Raw genomic sequence first — 19,649 nt, 5'->3', positions numbered from 1 at the left:
TCTCTTAGTTAAAATAATCTAATGCAAGCTATTTTAACTTGAGTAGAACTGTCTCCTAGAGATCCTGTCACCTGTCATTTGCAAAGCTGTCACCTGTCATTTTCTAGCTGCAAGCTGTAACCTGTCGCTTTGAACTGTTAAAATTTCAAATCCAAAAAACAACCTTCACAAAATCGTTCATAACTCCGTAACCGTTTGGGCTAGGAACTTGGTTTAACTTTCCTCTGAAAGCGTAGAATCTTCCCTTTCCAACAAGCCTAGAACCGACTTCCTACTCCATATACTTTCTCCATGATCACGATTCTCGCACCCGCGAATTTTGCCGCGATTTGCGATTTGGCCCGATTTCTTTACTTGTAAAAGATAGCTGTGTTGCCTGAACTGCTAAATTTCGTTTGCTTCTTAAGAACCATCCCTGAATCATTGCTAGAGTGAGCCTGGACTAATATTAACTAGATACCACTCACTCTGAACCTCTAGAGGGAATTAAAAGCATTTTAGCATATTTTTCACTTCATTGCCAGCACATATAAAAGCATTTTGGGCCTGTGTTTCAAACTTCTGTAGTCTAAGCTTTCTGGGGTGAACTGAATTACATTTGATTGAATTTCTTAGAACTGTGTGCTTTCCTTCCATTTCCTTGCATTGCAGAAAGGGGGGAGTGAATTGTCCAAGAAAGTGATTACATTGTCTTTTGCTGAAATCCTATCAAGTTATTTTCTGTACTGCATTTCATTCCACATTGCATCCATTCGAAACCATAAAAGTATTGTTGCTATTTTATCCATCCTATAACCACTCATCATTGATTATAAAGAAGTGTGCTAGTGCCAGATTATCCATTATTGATTACTGCTCAGATTAAGTGTGATATTCAATTATTAACTTATTACAAAGTGTGATATATATATCTATTGTTTAAATTATCAAATAAACCTTTTAACTTGCAAAACAGAACTACTTCTTGGCTCAGTGGGGTCAGGGGGATTCCAAGAGAGGGGTGTTATATAGGGGTAGTCATCCAGAACGCATGAACTGGACATAAAGATATATCAATAAGGGTTTCCATTCAGTATCCCAGACTAGGCATTGATTTAGCTGTAGTATTGAATTGAATCCTCTTACAAACCTGTCTACAATTTTATGTAATATACCTGTTGGAGCACGATATTTCACTGTGATTGATTTAAAAAATGTGTTTTTCACAATCCCATTGTACAAAGACTCACAGGATCTGACGTTATTTACATTCAGGAAAAGTCGTCTGAAAAGCACTCGTTTGCCCCAGGGGTATTGCGAGACTCCATTGATTTTTAATAGAGTCCTGCAGATGAACTGAAGCATTATTGATTTGGAAAGTGTTGTTCTGCAATAAGTTGATGACATTTAAGTTTGCAGCACATCAGAGGAAGAGTGTAGACACGATTCTGTTCAACTAATGATAATACTTGCTGGTAAAGGATGTAAGGTTGACAAAGAAAAGTTACAGTATTGTCAACAAGAAGTGTTATACATTGGCCAATTGATTTCACATGAAGGAAAAAAGGTTACTCCTGAGAGAGCTGAGGCTATTTTGAAATCTGCAAAGCCACACACGATAAAACACATGCAGAGGTTTTTGGGATTATGTAATTACATCAGGGCATGGGTCTTTGACTACAGTTCATATATAAGGCCTTTACTGCAGGCTTTAAAGAAAGTACAGGCAATGCAGGAGAAAATCACGTGGACTGAGAGAATGGAGGAGGCATTTGATGAGCTGAAGAAAGCAATTTGCACAGCTCTAGTTTTTGGGATTCCAAATTATGCTGAGGAATTCTTTTTATTCTCACACACAGATGGCACTGTTATGACAGCAGTCCTAACTCAGAGAACCACATTGGGGTACAAGCCCCTTGCATATTACAGTGGAATTTCGGACCCAGTAATGAGAGGTCACTTTCTTTGCGAACAGTCTTTGGGTGCCTCTGCGTTCGCGATAGAGAAAGCTGCAAGCATAGTGATGGGGTGCTCCATGACGTTATTTGTGGAACACGCACTATTTGCTATTTTAGAGAAACCTAAGGGCACGTTGACTTCTCAAAGGGCTTCTGCCTATGAGGTAGCCATATCAAATCCAGCGATCAAAATAGTTTGATGCAGAGTAGTGAATCCTGCTACGTTTGCAGCCGAACCACTGGCAGAGGATGAGCATGCGCATGATTGTTCAAATTATGAAGAGTTCTATGACGAAATCCCAAGAGTAAAAGAAAATGCCTTGCCAGGTGGAGAAATTGTTTTTATTGATGGCTCTTCAAGAATCGATCAGAATGATGGACAGAGATATACGGGTACCGCTGTGGTAAAATACACAGCCAATGGGGAGTTTCAAACATTGGTAAGTGCACGACTCCTGTCTCACTATTCAGCACAAGCTGCAGAGTTAGTGGTGCTGATTGTCGCGCTCGAGAATCACGCAGACCAGGAAGTAACCGTGTACAGCGACTCCACATATGTGATGTCGACAGTGCATGCAAGGTTAGCATGTTGGAAAAGGAGGGGCTATCTCTGTGAGGATGGTACACCAGTGCAGCACGCAGCATTATTGGACAGGCTTATTAAGGCACTGCAACTCCCAGTAGCCATCGCGGTCGTTAAATGCGCAGCACATACTAAAAAGGCAAACTTTATCTCACTCGGAAACCAAGCAGCAGACAATGAAACGAAAATCGCTGCATGTTCAGAAAACTTAATGTCTTTTGAAACACTCGATGTAAAAGAGAAAATGGTTGTGTTGATGAATGTTGTTGAGAAATATAGTGATTTATCAAAAGCACAGCTTATGGAGGTTCAGGGAGAAGCACCTCAAGATGAGAAAGATTTGTGGACATGAAGAGGGTGTTCTGAAGCATTGTGGCAACAAGACAGCACTGGTAAACCGGTGATGCCTGAAGCCTTTTTGAGGGTGGCGCTGGAGCAGCTACACTACCCCACACATACAACTAGGGAGAACCTTACTGCAACAATTGCTGAGGATTGGTTTGTACCAAATCTGTTAGAGCATGTTGCATTTCTTATGACAAATTGTGTAGTCTGTCAAAAACTTACGGCTGGGCATACACTGCACACAGTTAGTTCCGAGACCCATTGGCCCCTTTCAGCATTTACATATCGACTATGTCCATATGATCCACGTATGTAATAGATATTGATACATGATTGTTGTACTGTGTCCCTTCTCAAGGTGGATTGAGGCAGGTCCATGTACACATCCAGATTCCACCTGTGCAGCTAAATTCTTAGTGTAGGAAGTATTTCCTAGAAGGGTAGTATGTGAGGTGTTAAAGTCAGACAATGGCCTGCATTTTGTGAACTAGACATTTGAGCAGATCAGCTTATTGCTTGGTATAAAGCACTAGTTTTCCTCGGCTTATCATCCGCAAGGAAATGGGATCTCTGAGAGGCTCAACGGCTTGCTTAAGGATAGGATAGCCATATTAAAGCTTTCTCTGAAGAGAGGGTGGTTGCATTGCCTACCACTGGCATTATATGGTCTGAGGAACCAACCAGGTTCTGACCACCATCTCACGCCTCACAAAATTGTGACTCGGAGGCGAATGAGAACACCCCTAATGCCTCCATCCAGAGTTAGCAGTGATGCTTAGTCAACTGCAGATTTGTTTGGAATGGAAATGCATGATTATTTGATCTGTATGAATTCCAGTATTTCTGTCATTTCAGAACAGTTGCAGCAACAAGGATGCAGGGCAGTAGAGAACTCAGAAGATGCTTCAACAAGTAAATCTCAAGAATTTCATCTTCCCCAACTATTCGCCGGAGATGAGGTCCTAATAAGGAACCACACAGGAAAAGGTGGGACAAACCCAGATTTAACGGCCCGTTCATCGTGGAAGACGTCACGCCATCTGCTGTCAAAGTGCAGGGCAGGCGTGCTGGGATATTTATTGGTGACGTTAAAATCTTTGCTGGAGAAACCTCTCTGCCCTTCGCACCCCAACGAGAAGCAAGTGCAAGCATCGGGGAAGAACCACAGCACGTGCAGATGCGATCTATGATGAGGAAGAAGGATGCAGAAGCTGACAAGTAGAAAGACAAAGAATTTGTTGGACTTTGGCTTGGTTCAGGACACTCTTTCAAGTCATCTTTCAAAGGGTTAAAGAAAGCTGATGTGAACATTCTGTGCTGATATATCAGAGTGAAAGAAAAGTATTTGGTTTTGAGCCACACAGGAGCTTGTTAAAGAATTCTGGACTGAGGCATGCTTAAGCCTTGATAAGAAGAGAAAAATGACAGATTCTGATCGTGGATACAGCAATTGGAAAAGGGTGCAGTACCCAGACTCATTCCAGTTCTTGTTTGGATTTACCTATGCTTTACCTATGGTGTTACCCAGGGATGACCTTTCTAGGCAGGTTCTTACTTATTTCAAGTTGGTGTTGTGCTCTTTCCCTTCGCTGGTGGGGATAACATACCAGTTTTCTTGCAAGATCTTACGAATGGCCCAATTATAAGAAGATTGCTTATAGAACAATTCTTGCAACTACCTGAGTACAGTGAGGAGAGTACAAATGCCCCTATTAACTGAAGCAGCTCATAGACTAGTCAATGCGATGTTCTTTCGTCTGATTGGGGAATACCCACATCTTGTTGGCAGACTGAAACTCTGACTATGATCTTGGAAGGAATAATAATTGAAGTGAGCCTATACTCTGAGAGAACCCACAGGACGGTGGTATGAAACTTTTCTTCGAGGGACAGATCGAGAAGGTTGCTGGCAAGGACAGACCTTTGTTTAATTCTGAAAGAAGTTTGCCCTGTCATCTGGACTAAGACAGATTGAAGGAGTTGATTGGGAGCTGGTGTATGTCATCGAACTGGTCTATACATACTGAGAGCAGTTTTTTCTTACTGGAGACATTTATAGTTCCTATGGTTAAAAACGGGTCCCAGAGAAATAGAGATCGAGAGTTTGTTCTTATCATTCAGCAAGCTGACAGTGGATCGAGGATGAAAGTTCCGAGGTGAGATAGCAGTTTCCAGAAGGAGTGCATAAATGCTGATGCATTAATTATCACTTTTTTATTCCTTAGGCAATAAAGATGGGCATCACTAATAGCAATTTCATGATACCTGATGCAGAAAGACATCCACGTTGTCCACGGAATAGGTGTTGTACATCACTTTGCCTCATTTGTGGTTGCATTCTGTTTATAATCATACTGCTCTCTCTCACAGTGTGCACTTCTTACTATTTTGATGCACATGGAGCCAAGACTCCAGTGAATCTTCCTGAGCAAGAGGAAGTGGCAATTGTGGCAACTACTAGGCATCCAAGACCATATGTAGTTATTCCTGTTCCAAAGAAAGATGACCAATACCTGATTCTGAGATAAGTGCTACTAGTAATCATTCACATGCAAGAAAGGTTGTAGAAATAAATTCTGTTTGGACACAAAAAAACAGGCGTGGCAAGATGAGAGATTGCCAGACAATGTGCCTATGCATAAAATGCATGGAAAAAAACCCGATCCTGTGATAATTGGCCCAAGGGTAATCCCCAGAAGACAGACACACATGGAGATTTTGCGAGACATTTTCATGTGTAAATGGCATGATGAGAGGGTGAAACTCTCTGAACCTTCTCCTACCCAGAGAACACATGTAGATGTACCCCATCCACTGACAGATGTGCCTATGATTTATCTAGAAAGAAGAAGTTATGCTGGTACACTTCATGGATATGATTATGGAAGGTCACATGAGAGAACGAGTACTAAAAGAAACACTCAAGAAGATGATTTGTGATAGTGATGTCAACGCGCAGCACCGCTTGCTGATTGTTTTCCCCGGAGGCAGCTGGAGCTGAATATGGATGTATCAAGGGATGAGGAATACGTGGGAGGAACATCCAATCCAAAGAACGTTACAAGGGATAAGTAACTTGTTTGTCTAAGTGCGTCGCGTTTATGCCCCACAAGAGCATCTTGGTGAGTCACTCTTCCTACTTCCAATACATTTAAGTGCATACCATGTCCTATGCCCAAGTTCAACTGGTGCACCCCATCTCCAGTAAACCTATGAAATGAGCCTTGTGAGTGCTTGGGCAAGCCCCTTTGATAACTAGGACATGTTACGCACTTAGACCGATTGACCTATGACATGTGAGAAACATGAAGGTGTCTCACCGCTGGTCCCCGGGGATCTGTCATCAGGTGGCCAGGACACGGCCATCGCTTTTGGACCCAGTTCTAGAGGGTGGACTAGTGCGCTAGGATCACCTGGGTGAGGGATCCTCAGGGAGTGCAAGTGGGACACCGGATGGCGAGACACTGTATCACCTTCCCTGTAAGACTTTTACCACATCCTACCGGGTAGGATACTTAGCAACTGAATCCCCCCACCCCCTTTCCGAAATGAACACTTTCTCATGGACAGCTCACTTTGAGAGGAAAACAGACCAACGCCGAGCTGTATACCTGACATGTCCCAATACAGTGGTCAGGCAATTATTGATCATTACACACACCTGACTTCACCACACTTCTCCACATAGATAAAGGGCGGAGCACGAAAGCACACTAAGCAAGGGAAAGCACACGAGGAAGCCACACTTCCAAGGTGCCGTTTCATATGAGGCGAAAGACGTCAAATCCGAAGAGGATTGTAAGGAGGAAAGTGCCCTTTCACTTTTCAGCAAAAGACTGTTACTTTCATGAACCTCTGAGAATAAGCAACGTACAACCGGAATCAAAGCTGAAGAAACCTGCATTGTGTGTCGGAAGTACCTGAGGCTCTCCCGCATTGATAGTCAATGCGGGGAGAATCATTTTCCGCCGTGGTAATGTCCTTGGCTCCTACAACAAAACCGTGTCAGTGAAGTCAGCAGAGCCGGTGAGCTGAGGAGACTGATACCAGACCGGTTCTGTGTTGGAGCCAAGGTTGCAAGCGGCAAAATTGTATAGTGAAAATAAGGGGTCTATGAAGTGTATGTGGCAAGCGATGCAAACATAATTATACAGCTGATGAGTGTTAGGCAGAATCGCATTCAGTACCCTCTGGGAACACTACATGCAATTAAGACTGCAAGTGTAAGCACAATTACAACTTTGTTGCAAGCCTGTACTACACAGTAAAGTGGTAGCGATGGCTGAGCAGCCAGACATATCTCAAGAGTTTAAGTGAGCAGTAGAACAAGTTACACAAAGGACCAACCAATACAGTGGTTCAAACAAACACTCAAGGTTTCTTGGTAAAAGAATATACATTTATTTACTCAGTCAGTTTAAAAACATTACACTAGCATAAGCAGCTCAATATCACACACTAATAAACCACAAAAATACAACCGGCAAGTAAAGTTTAGCTCCCCTGAAGTGTGAGCAAAATGGCACTTCAGATACTTAATACAGGAGTAAAAAGACATGGTTATAAGAATAGACATCCCAAATACATTCATAGGCAGGGCAAAGGGTTTCAGTTGACTACAACCAGCAATTCCTCTCTTAGGCCTGGGCCAAAGTCAATGGTTCAGAGTCTTTATATAGGATAGCACAGTTCTGGTAGTAACGGTTAAGCCTTTGCCACAGAGTTTAGAAGAATTTGGCTAGGCGCAAAGTTTGACTAATGTTAAGGGAAGGACAAGCCTTCGAAGTTGAGGAAAGTTCAGCGAACTTCATCGATGGCGAAAAGCTTTCTGGACCGCGTTTGCACAGTACCTTGTAAATGAAGAGCTGTAGCTGAGGCAGTTGTTCCTGGCACTTCGAGCAGATCTCGCTGTTCCTGAGCTTTAGTCCTGGGGACAAGGAGGATGAAATCGGGAGGTTCCTGCACTGCCCAGGGATGAGGCCAAAAGCTTAGCAAGACGTCGGTTTAAGTGGGAGTGCCTTAAAGTCCACGAGCTGGTTTCCTTCCCTCTGGCTATCCGGTTTTCAACAGCACTCTGAAGAAAATTCGACCAGATGGGGACGGTGTCAAGGTGGCTTGTGAGTTGGTTGTTCCCACTAAATTCAAGAGAAGAAGTTAACCTTGAAGAGCTTCTCTGTCGATTGGAGTTTCAGGCAATTCGGACCTGCAGCAGGGCTTTGCCAGTCGTCGAGGAGTTGCAGCAGTCCTCTTCCTTCAGCTCGTCTTCGGTTCTTTCGTTCCAGTGGTTGACTCTGCTTTCCAAGTCCCAGAGACCTGCTTTTAAACAGTTAACAGCCCAAACTCTCTAGTGGGCCGGCCCCCCTCCCTGGACACCACAAGCTTTTGCTGAGGTACGCCCTGAAACTGCTACCCATTTCTCACCTCCTAAACTCTCAACAAACGTGCAGGCGGTTTCCAGATCAGACCCTGCACTGCACCCAATTGCACATGGAGCATCTATATTATTGAGCATTTTGGAAGGTGCCTTATTAAACAGAATTGTGTTAGTGCCACAAGTGGATGAATGCGTAGAACAGACTAGTGGGTAGAGCAGACGAGCGTATTCAGCAGACAAGTGCGTAAGAGCGAATGAGTGCGTGAGAACGGAAAGGGTGCGTCAGAGCGGAGCGGTGCATGAGAGCAGGTGAATGCGTAGAGCAGGTGAGTGCGTAGCGCAGGTGAGTACATAGAGCGGGTGAGTGCATAGAGCTGATGAGTGCATAGAGCGGATGAGTGCGTAGAGCATGCAGAGCGGATGAGTGCCTAGAGCGGATGAGTGCCTAGAGCGGATGAGTACGTAGAGCCGTTGAGTGCCTTGAGCGGACGGAACGGGTGAAGTTTGTGGATGCAATGGGTGACATATGTATATAGAACGAGTGATGTATGTGGATGGAATGGGTGACGTATGTTGTTGGAACAGTTGACGTATGTTGGAACGGGTGACTTATGTTTTTGGAACGGGTGATGCATGTGCATAAAGCGGTGATGTATGTGGATGGAACAAGTGACGTATGTGGATGAAACAGGTGAAATATATGGATAAAAGGGGTGAAATATGTGGATTCAACGGGTTAATTATGTGGTACGGGTGAGATACGTGGATCGAGTGCATAAAACAACTTAGAAATACTCTTAACGGATCGGAGTGCGTGGAGCGGACCGGAGTGCGTGGAGCGGACTAGAGTGCATAGAATTGCGTGACTTACATGGAATGGTTTGGAATGCATGGAACGTCTGAAGAGCATGTAACCCACCATATTACATCACCACGCTTACTCTCTTCTTTACACCACCATTCAACTAGAACACAGAGATACTATGAAACCATTCGGTATAACTGTTCTCATACCAACATCTACCTCATACTCCCCATCACTCTAACTAAGCACTGCTGGTTACACCCCCCCCCCCCAGCCAGGCGTTCTCCTTAGGCCTAACACAGCCACAATCGGTCTGGATAAATCCTGCCAGAGCGAACACATACTCTTGATCTCTCAACCACCACACCTACCGCTAAGAACCAGCTATTACACAAATACCACACCAGCTGCACACATATTGGGTGCTCACAAGCACCTTTGACCCTTTTAACAATGGTATATAAGGCGCTATATAAATGCATAGTAACATAACATAACATAACATAACATTTCGAGCTAAATGATTACCTGGACATTTGGGAAATAACATTTGGTACCAGCACATGAAAGAAGTAGGAAGGAGAACCTCGTATGATTAATGCTTTGTGCCATATAGTATGGGAAAGTCTAAAATCTTCATAGCTATCGAAATAGACGTCCAGACAGCTCATTATCTTTCACATATAGCGCTTTGAAAAACAAGAGGCCAGTCCCTGGGTCGAGATGCCTACCTCAAATGGGCAACTGAATAGACAGATCCAGATGAAGATGACTATGTGCAAGATACCAAGACAAGAAACAAATCGCATTCCAAGAATCATGTGATGAAATATGAGAAGCCTGGAGTAAAAGAAGCTGGAAGGTGAACAAGAAATTGGAGGTTGCAGGAAAAACTGCAGAGGACGCTCAAAGATGGAAGAATAGAGGCCAAATGCAGATCTGGGGATCTGTGTTATCACCAGATGGATGGGAAGACAGAGTGGTCATCTACAGAGCCTGGGTGATCATTGGATGTTATAACCAGTCATTGACATTATGCAGAATGGCTGCAAGCCAATATGGCCAAAACTTGCTAAACTACTGACTTGGTTCGAAGACAGAGGAGGACCCCTGCAGATAGTGCCATTGGAGAGTTTTAAGCTGTGTTTCAGAAATAATGGCACAAGAAAAGTTGGAGAAAATAAAAACTGTGGACAAATCTTTGATGTTCCAGGAATGGTACATGGTACTGCAGTGATCATGGTTCATTATTGGGCTCGTGCAGCCAGAGCCTATATCAGATTGCCTGCAGATTGGGGAGGAATATGCCCACTGGTGGATGTCCATGTTCCAGCCCTGGTGATTCCAAAGAGTGATTTGCACATTGATTATTTCCCAAAAGCACAGGCTCACCTGAGGAACAAGAGATCTGTGGAGCTGATAAAAAGGATGAAGAGAGAGAACTGTTTCTCAGCTAAGTCAATAGAAGCTTTTGACGACATACCGTATGAGCACAGGCTGTTTAGCCAAACCCCATCTGTGTTCACATTAATCTTCATGCCAGCTATCCAGGTTGGAGCAAACGCCAAGTGGCTCTAGATCACCAGATGGGAGTTGCTGCGTACAATCAACACTACAATAAAGGGATTCAATGCGATCAGAGAAGAGATGAGAGCCATAAGATTGATGATTCTTCAGAACAGGTACGTCCTGGACATGATCACAGCAATGGATGGAGGTGTTTGTGCAAAAATCGGGGATTCCCGTTGCACATTTATACCTTCTCATGATGACGAGAATGGAACCTTGACAGAGGCCATAGACATGCTGACGAAACCTCATGGCCAGATGATAGAGGAAGTAGAAGACATTGCTGATGACAGCTGGTTTCGAACACTCTTCTCTTGGGTTCCGCAATGGATGGCAGACATTTTCAAGTTCCTTGGCACCCTGATAGCGATGATATTGTTGGGATTTTGTGTGATCAAGATCATAATCTCACAATGCAAGAAGACAGCAAAGAAAGCTATAGGGATGAAGATTATGATCGATGTTGAATCAGGATGGAAGCCCAAAGACCTGACAGATGAAGAGATCAGAGACTTTGTGAAGGCTAGTATCCATGCACCTGAGGGGACAAAGTTCCTGTATCCAAGGAATCATAAGAAATATGTGAGAAGATGGATCTACTGTAGTCCAAGTGGACAATGCCAGCTCATGACATGGAATAAGGATGAGCATGTGAAAACGGCAGATGTGGGAGTGGTCGATGAATCACCCAGAGGAGTGTAGAGGAGGAGCCATGTACCCCCACCTCAATCAACCCACCCCTTTTTACCTGTATGCTGCGAACCAATGTATGTGACGTTTACAGAACAGTTGAATCAACAAAGAGCAGAGCGTGGACTCTGTGCAATACCCATAAGAGTACCAGTACCTAAGAGAATCTGGGAGCCAAGGTACCCATTGAGAAAACCATATCTGCATACAAAGAAATATGATGGCCATTTGAATGAAATTCCTGAAGGAGGAGAGCCAATAAACGGCAAAGACGAATGGTAGTGTCAGTAACCATTGCCAGTATATGTTACAAAGAGCTGAAGATGAATTACATAAGAGAGATGCAGTGATCAGAGAATGCAGATATTCTATAAGGCATCAAGAAAGCAACAAGGATAAGTGGCATCTTGGGCTCAAGGTGAAGAAACCTATGCCACAGAAACAGATGAAGGTATCAAGTCATTTTACACATGTACAGATGCAGAAGAAACGTAAGAAGCAAAGTAATCGTGAAGCTAGCTCTAAGCTTATAGTAAATAGACTGCAGCAAGCGCCAACATATACATACATAGAAATAAGAGAATTATGGATGTTTCCACTAAACGTGTTATAACAGGTTTGACATTAGCAAAAGCCCTCACTTCAGTGTGTCGCAGTTAAAAAGCAGAAATTGAATTAGAAGCAGAATGTCAGCAAAAGGCGAGGCTGAGCAAGCCGAGAAGGCAAGGTCTTATCAAAACTGGAGTGAACTGACTGGATACAAAATCATGTGAAAGAACAAACTCCTGTTCAAAAGCATGAACATAACAAGGAAGATGTCAGAAGTCTAGTAGACAATAATATGAAATACACGAAAAGGCTTGATTCCATGGTCACTAGTCACATGGAAGCTTGAATTTGGATGAACAAGGTGGTCACACATACGCACAGAGACAAACTGTGCTTCTCACTTCCTAATTTCCTCAGAGCTAAGAACACTGTCAAGGACGAATTTCAAAGGCCTAATTGACATTAGACAACTGAGGTAATGATGGATTGATATGCTAATTAGTGGTAAGCTAAAGTGAAGGCAACCTCACCAGCATCTGGATGGCCAGCCTGCAGGCTGCTAATGTAGGTGGAAAAATACTGAAAGAGGATAGAGTACCAACCAATTGTAGAGGACCTGCAGATTTAGGGGTCCTATAGTGTGCAAACCAATGGGGCGCTGTGTATTTAGTGATGTTCATAGTTGTCATTTTGAAGGGAGGGCTTAGGTACCCCACCTGATGTTGAGTAAACCAATCACACAGTTACACTTTTTTAGACTAGTATGGATCATATACCTAGATGTTCACTCAGAGCCAATCACTCATGCTTATACGTTTTTGTAGTTTGCCACGTAGGATGACGTCAGTACACATGTGATTTAGACGTCATTGATGACACGTTTTGCTTATAAAAGTACAGTTTTTTGTTAATGTACTTTGTGTTTGAAGATCGAACGATTGCCTTGATGTTCGTTATGCTCCCTGCTTTAGATAATTTATATTAAAACAGTTTGCAGTTTGTCAACTTCCTGAGTCGGCTCCATTATTGATGTATGAATAAGATCTGCATCCCCATCTATCTCAAGGGTAATTGCTGCACATCAAAGGGGCTGGGCTATCCAGTTCACTGTACTCTTGGTTGTGTATTGAATTTTCCTGAATGAGTGGAGGAGACCTTGTGCCACCCTCACTCATTCTTTTACTCTAACCTGGGGAACCCTTTTTACCTCTTTTGGGTAATTTCTTATGGAGTTATGCTTTCCACCATGTTTTCTGGCATCTACATTTTCTTATTGCAGCCCACAGCACTTTCTGTGCAGTGTTTCTCGAAGCTCCTTGAGCTTTCCTTTTTTATCTTGCCTGTGTTAACATGTTACCCCCAATTGCGAGCAACAGGAAAGATCTCTTGAAGACGTCTTCCTCCCATGTACTGATGGGCATGACCAATCTCAAGAGCACCTGCATTGTGTGCCATCCGTGAAGAGCTGTGACCTTCCTGGGATGCAAGCTCCCAATACCCTGGGACCCGAGCCATTGTGCGGTTCAACATCTAGTGAAGCACAGTTTTGGCTGAAACGTGCGCATCCTTCTGGGCCTACAGAGACTCGTTTTTATCCTTAGACGTCCCCTCAGTGGCGTTGTGGACCAAGAACGTAAGAGAATTTGACCTGATGATAACTGTTGCTGACTGGAAGCCTGTGAGGGACTCCAATGCATGAGTGCCAAGAAGATTCACTGCTGGAGTGCATCCATCTGTTTCCTCTGAAGTTTGTTGTTCAGCCAGCCAGGCCAAGAAATCCAAACCGGGGACACCTGTCACCTCACCTTTGGGACCAACTTCTTCACTGGAAAGGTACTGTCTCAAATCTAAGTACTTACCTTGGTCTCACTGCTTTGTTCTTGTGTTCTGGGAGGGATCCAGTTAAGCTGTTACTTGCACCCCCCTCAGAGCACTATATCTCCCATTGGGGTGAACCACCCATTGGGCCCTAACTTTATAAACTGCTACTTACCTGCAAACCTGTAGAAACCTTCATAGACTCTGCTCTGTCTGCGGGGTTCTATGTGATTTCATCGACAGACTTTTCATTGCGGGGTTTTTTGCCACAGATTTTTTGTTCGAAAAAAAAACATCGATTTTTTTTTTTTTTTTTTTGGGTGGTTACCCCCTCAACCCCCCATCCGTTTATTTTAATATTCCCCTAGACACACACCAAATGTATGTAATTTTTAACCCCAAAATAAATTGATGTTTTTTTTTTCGAAAAAAAAACGCGGCAAAAAACCCTGCGATGAAAAGCCCATCGATGAAATGACGTTATACCATCTGCGGCTCACCTACCTCTTTCCTCCACAGCCCTCGGTCATTGGGCCCCAAGTGCCGCCCTGGGCTGTGTGAGACACACCTAGTATAGGGTTAGACTTTTAAAGATTGGTTAAGCAGGGGTTAACTGACGTTGGAACAAGTTGATCATTTGGTATCAGTAGTTTATGTCACTTTGTGTGGCTTTACATTTGATTTAAAGTGTGCCTACTTTTATTCTATTGTAATATCACTGTGTGAATAATACTTAATTAATTTACTGCTACAGACTTAGTGTATAAAAAATAAATCACTACGTTTATATAACTTCTAGGGTGTCAGTGTTTTCTTAAACTAAGTGTATGCTCTAAGTACTGTGTGCCTCACTACAGCCATTCTCCCTCCTTAGACTACGCATGGCTTCTCAGCCATTGCTACCAAATCTTTGGGAAGTACGGGCCTAAACTAAGCAGTGTAACCCTGTCACCTAAGGTGGAAATTTGTGTAAATCTCCTTAACATATGGTGAGGCAGTGTCAAGAGATGAAGAAGGACGAACAATGGTCTACAGCGTTCACACTTTTTGAAGGACCTTCTGGAATGAGACTGAACCCAAACTTTTGGGGATGTGGGAATTTTCTTTTGAAGGCGTGTTGGGGTTTGATTTTTCTTCTAGGCTTCACTGCCAAAGCTACCAGAGCCACCTTATTAATGGCGTTGATACATTTTTAGTTAGATTAGATCCCACGTTCCGCCGAAGCAGATTTAGATGGGACCAAACCTGTTCTCTCTCCAGCAAAAAAGCCTTTGATTAATTATGTCTGCTGTTCCCCGTCTTCTTGTTCAACGAGAATGAAAATGAGTTGCAGGATTCGCGCCTCGAATGCAACCTTTTTGGTGCTTTTTGCCATCTTTTTGGACCTGTCCGTTGATTCACTGATTAAGTGTGAAGTCAAGCTCTTTTCCATCTTTTCCTCAGATATATACTATTAAAAATACTATGCTCTCACAAACAAAGTGTGTGAATCAGATAGTATGGTACTTAAGGCTATTAATGCATCTTACACCTTGGCAAAGTACACCAACACTTTGTGGGCAGCCATTTACCTGGGAAAGCCCAAATATCAGATCCAGCGGATGCAGGTACTCCAAAAATCAGCAGCGCGACTGGCACTTATGGTGCCTCCTCTGACCCCCTCACTAGCGCTCCTGCACCGTTTGCACTGGTTGCCTGTAGCTGCCCGGATTGAATTTAAGATTCTTTGTGTTGACCATCAGGCTGTGCACAATGCTGGTCCCCATTATCTAAAAGCGAAGCTAGAGCGGTATCGCCCAGCTAGACAACTGCGCTCTGCGTCCCATCTGCTTCTTAAGATCCCTAAATATCAGCGAAAGTGATTGGGTGGTCGCTCGTTTTCCGCTCTGTTTCACTTGCTGAGTATCTCCCTTTTAGAAGAGCACTGAAAACCCACCTGTTTTAACTTACTTCGTCTCTTCCTCTAGTAGGAGTGTGAAGCTTGGTTGTTTGGCCTGCCGGCCTTCTTACGCCTAGACGCTTTTGGGCCTTAGTTTTCCAACTCTATACATTTTCTAATAAATACATTTACAAGGCAGCGGAGCATGTTCCAGAGAGTGGTGGGCTTAACGACATGGTCACCAATAGAAAAGAGGCAGCACGCCAGGCTTTACAATTAGGGGTTCATGCTGGAGACTGTCAGCTGAGCCATTCGCACCATCTCAGTCACGCAGGATTTCCTGGCTGAGAACGTCAGGGATTGCACCAGACATCAGTTTGAAACATCTTGACATGCCCTTAAACCGCAACCATTATATATTTAATGCTTACATTTAATTATTCCAGAATTAATATTTATTTAATAGTGAATAAAGAAAAAACAACTACAAATATATTAATGAACATGCATATTGTGATGCTGGAAATGCATCAGAGGGACAGGGCCTCTGAATCCTTGTCCTTTACTGCTTTTTATCGTGTGTTCTGTCGTGTTTTCTGCCCAGGAGTCCATGTGGGACACCTGGCAGTGCAGCTCTCTCTTTTGGTTTGGTGAACAGAACCATGGGATACCCTTGTGGCACCCATGGGTAGGGGTACAACCCTGTGCCCCTGGTGTATGTTTTTGGGCACCTGTGGGTGGCCCACAGAGCAGGGTATGGGCTGGTGGCAGCTCCATGCTGGATTTGACAGGTGTTTTGGGTGTCCTCCATTTTGGGATACCCAGGCCCTGCCATTGGGATCAGTTGATTCCTGATAGGAAACAAGATGGCCCCTGTGGCCTCTTGCTTTCTATTGCCTGTTACCTTGTTTTCCCAAAGTCCTGGGAAGCCCTAACTCTGTCCGTTCCCCCTGACTGGCTGTTGGGTGGAAGTTCCATATATGGTGTTGTTGTGAAGGCCCAGCTAGACTGACTGGAGCCTTCCCAGTGACTGTATGTTGTGGGCACCTCCTGTGGGTGGGACCTGGGTGAATGGAGTGTGTGACCAATATACACTCCTTGTTGTGGTTGTCTGGTTTCTGGCATGAGAGACAAAGACTGAGACAGCCCTGCCCGAAACTGGCCTGAATGCAGTGTGTAGTGTTGAATGGCTGGGTACTTGTCCCAAACCACATTCCTTGTTGTGAGTGTCTGAAAGGGAGGAGTGTGGCCTGAATGCACTGTGTGCCTGATTGGCTGACTGACTGCATGAATGCCCTTCTGTATGATTGGCTGCTGAGTGTGTGCCAGCAGTGTGGATGAGAGACAGAATAGTATATCTGGGGACCTCTCACCACTGGTAATTGTTCAGGAGCGTTCAGAAGCGTTCAGAAGCGTTCTGGAGCTGAGTCTCCACTCTAAGAGTAACTGGAACTGCTGATCCTCGACGTCCAGCTGTAAGAAGAAGACTTGCTGTTGCATTTGCTTCGACCGATCCGAAGGCTGCCGAAATCATCGAAGACTGACCCGAGAGAGGACCTGGTAAGGCGCCCTCTTCCCGTGCTCCGAGGGACCATCGAGCACCGCTCCATCTTCGCCGAAGCACCCTGGAAGACAGACCCTCGAAAGGCTGCCGACCCGAGACGGGACCGCCGAGGAGATCGAAGTGAAACACCCGGACATCGACGCCGTTGAAGTCCATTGCCGTCGACCAGGGTTCGCAGGTTTGTGTAACCGCTGGAGGCCCGTCGAAGTAGTGTTGCCCAGCCGTGGGAACCACTTGACGCCGTGCCGCCGACGACCGGAGCCGCCCGCTCCTTTGCCTAAGAACACTCGAATCGAAGGACTCCCTCGCCCGCATCGTCGACCGCTTTGTCCTGCCGGAGAAAGTCGAGGACGACCAACGCGCCGAGGAGAAACCTGCCGGTGGGTTTCCCGCCACCCGAAGACCACAAAGTCTCGAACGACTCGACGCCCTTGCTGGGCCTCCGTCTCCACAATCTTTGCGGCCCAGAACTATTGTCACCGAGGTGCCCCGGCTTGCCTCTGTCTTGCAGGACGCCGACGAGCACCGCTCGGACGAAGCTGCCGCCTCATCGACGCCATTCTACCCTGTTTGTCGACGGACGTTCGACGCCCCGTGTCTCCCGCTTGAAAGGGAAGGCATTCCAGAAGGGCTGTCGATTCCCCGCCGCCGAACGCCGAGTTCCTCGACACTTCTCGACGCCTCTCGACGATCCGTGGCTCCCGCTTGAAAGGGGGTCGCTCAAGAAGGGTCTGTCGACGCCTCTTCGACGAACTCGACTCCACCAGGTACATTGGGGGGGTAAAAACATTATAGGAGGGAATAAGACTTGCAGAACAATATATGGACTGGGCTTGTGCTATATCTTTATTTTACAGGTTGCCCAGGTGGGGGGATCTCCACACAGAACTGTGTCTAGTGGTAGGGGCCAGTGTTCTGCCTATTGCTCAACCATCTTATTTTCTCTGCTCTCTCTATTGCTGGTTTCACTCTATTGATCTGTGTGACATTGTTACAGTATTGTTGATGCACTTTAATGAGATCTAATACAAAGGGTGGTACCACTTTAGAATTTTACATATTTGCCATTGTTGATTTTCCTAAGTACAAAGTGAGTTATTATGATAAGTGTACATAACCTTGAATATTGATTATATAAAGACTGTGTTCGAACCAATACAGTGTGTGGACATTCCTTTGTGGGGGCTTGGGGACTACACTGTACTTAAGAACCAGCCTGCATCACCTCCTGAGAAGCTAGGCCTGGATTGCTCGTCTATTGCTACCGAATAGAGAATCTTGGCTGGGGTCTTCTGTGCCTCTCTTCTACCATATAGAGAGCAGAAGTACAGACACCCCCCACCGGTCCTTTACACATATCTCGTGTCATGTCATGAATTTATAAGTCAATCGTTTTTTTGTTTCGGTCCAGCCAATACACTTCTAACTGGTAGAGCGCTTTGTATTTCTGGCTTCTTTTTGTACTGTTGTTCCTGTACTCACATGGTGTGCTAACATTCCTATGATCAACATGTATTTCACACTTCACAGAATCTATCCCGCATCGCGTGTGTCTTCATGCGCTAATTCCAATTGGTGCACATTTCCAGAGAGTTCTGTTTAATGCTGGGCCCGGATGCCCCTCGTACTAACAGAGGGGCACAAGGGTCTCTGAAAATATGAATTTCATCCAAGAAGAAATTGCTGTTGTGAAGTGGGTGACATTTGGAAGTATATTGGTGTGTCATCTGCATATTGGTGGAAATGGACGCTGTGTTTGCTAAGGGTCTGTCCAAGAGATTCAACGTATGGATAGAAGACGAGTGGAGATAGGGAAGAGCCTTGCAGGACCCCATACTTGACAGGGTGGGGTCAGATCAAAACGTGGGCATGGAGACAAAGTGGGTCTGGTAGTGAGAAATGAAGAGAACCTGTCAAGTACAGTGCCAGTGAAATTCATCCTGTGGGCTGGGATGTCCAGTAGAAGGGTGTGGTCAATGACTTTGAAGTCTGCAGAGAGGTTGAGGGGTACGAGTAGTGATCTGTGTCCTTTGTCTGTGCTGCTGTGGAGTTCATCAAGGATGTGAAGAGTAGCAGTCCCAGTGCTGTGTCTAGGTTGGAAGCCAGATTTGAAAGGGTTAAGCAGGTTGCTTGTGGTGATATGTTGTTGCAGTTGGGTACTGGCAAAGCATTCCATGAATCTGGTGAAGTATGGCGGGATAGTAATGGGGTGGTAGTTTTCAGGGAGCATGGATTCGAGAGATTATTTCTTTGTGGAGCAGTGATAGTTGACCAGTTTTGAGGGCAGCAATGATAGTACCACCATCCAGGAAGTGTGCACGTTTTCTTTTGGCAGTGAGGGTGATGAGGGTATCAGTGTCGATGCAGTGGAAGGTGTCCCATGTGTTGACGTTTTTGGGAGCGGGGGTGTGAGTGGGAGAGCAGAGGGGAGAGCTGTCCTGATGTTGTGTATTTTGGAGTGCAAGTAGTCTATGAAGGAGCTGCATACTGCAGCAGATGAGTGTGCGGCAGGTGTGGATGTAGGTTTAGAGAGGGG

At 44.9% G+C, this 19,649-nt stretch overlaps 1 protein-coding gene across 1 annotated transcript in view; it reads left to right on the top strand.

The window, feature by feature from the left end:
* The window catches only part of LOC138514391 (sodium-coupled monocarboxylate transporter 1-like), a 987,363-nt gene that overhangs the window by 803,350 nt on the left and 164,364 nt on the right, over positions 1 to 19,649 (top strand). The window lies entirely within an intron of this gene.

The sequence above is a fragment of the Ambystoma mexicanum genome, chromosome 12 (genome assembly GCF_040938575.1).
Source record: "Ambystoma mexicanum isolate Mex_15411 chromosome 12, UKY_AmexF1_1, whole genome shotgun sequence".
NCBI classification, from domain to species: domain Eukaryota; kingdom Metazoa; phylum Chordata; class Amphibia; order Caudata; family Ambystomatidae; genus Ambystoma; species Ambystoma mexicanum.
The sequence above is the reverse complement of the archived record's forward strand: the minus strand, read 5'-3'. Positions and strand labels throughout refer to the sequence as shown.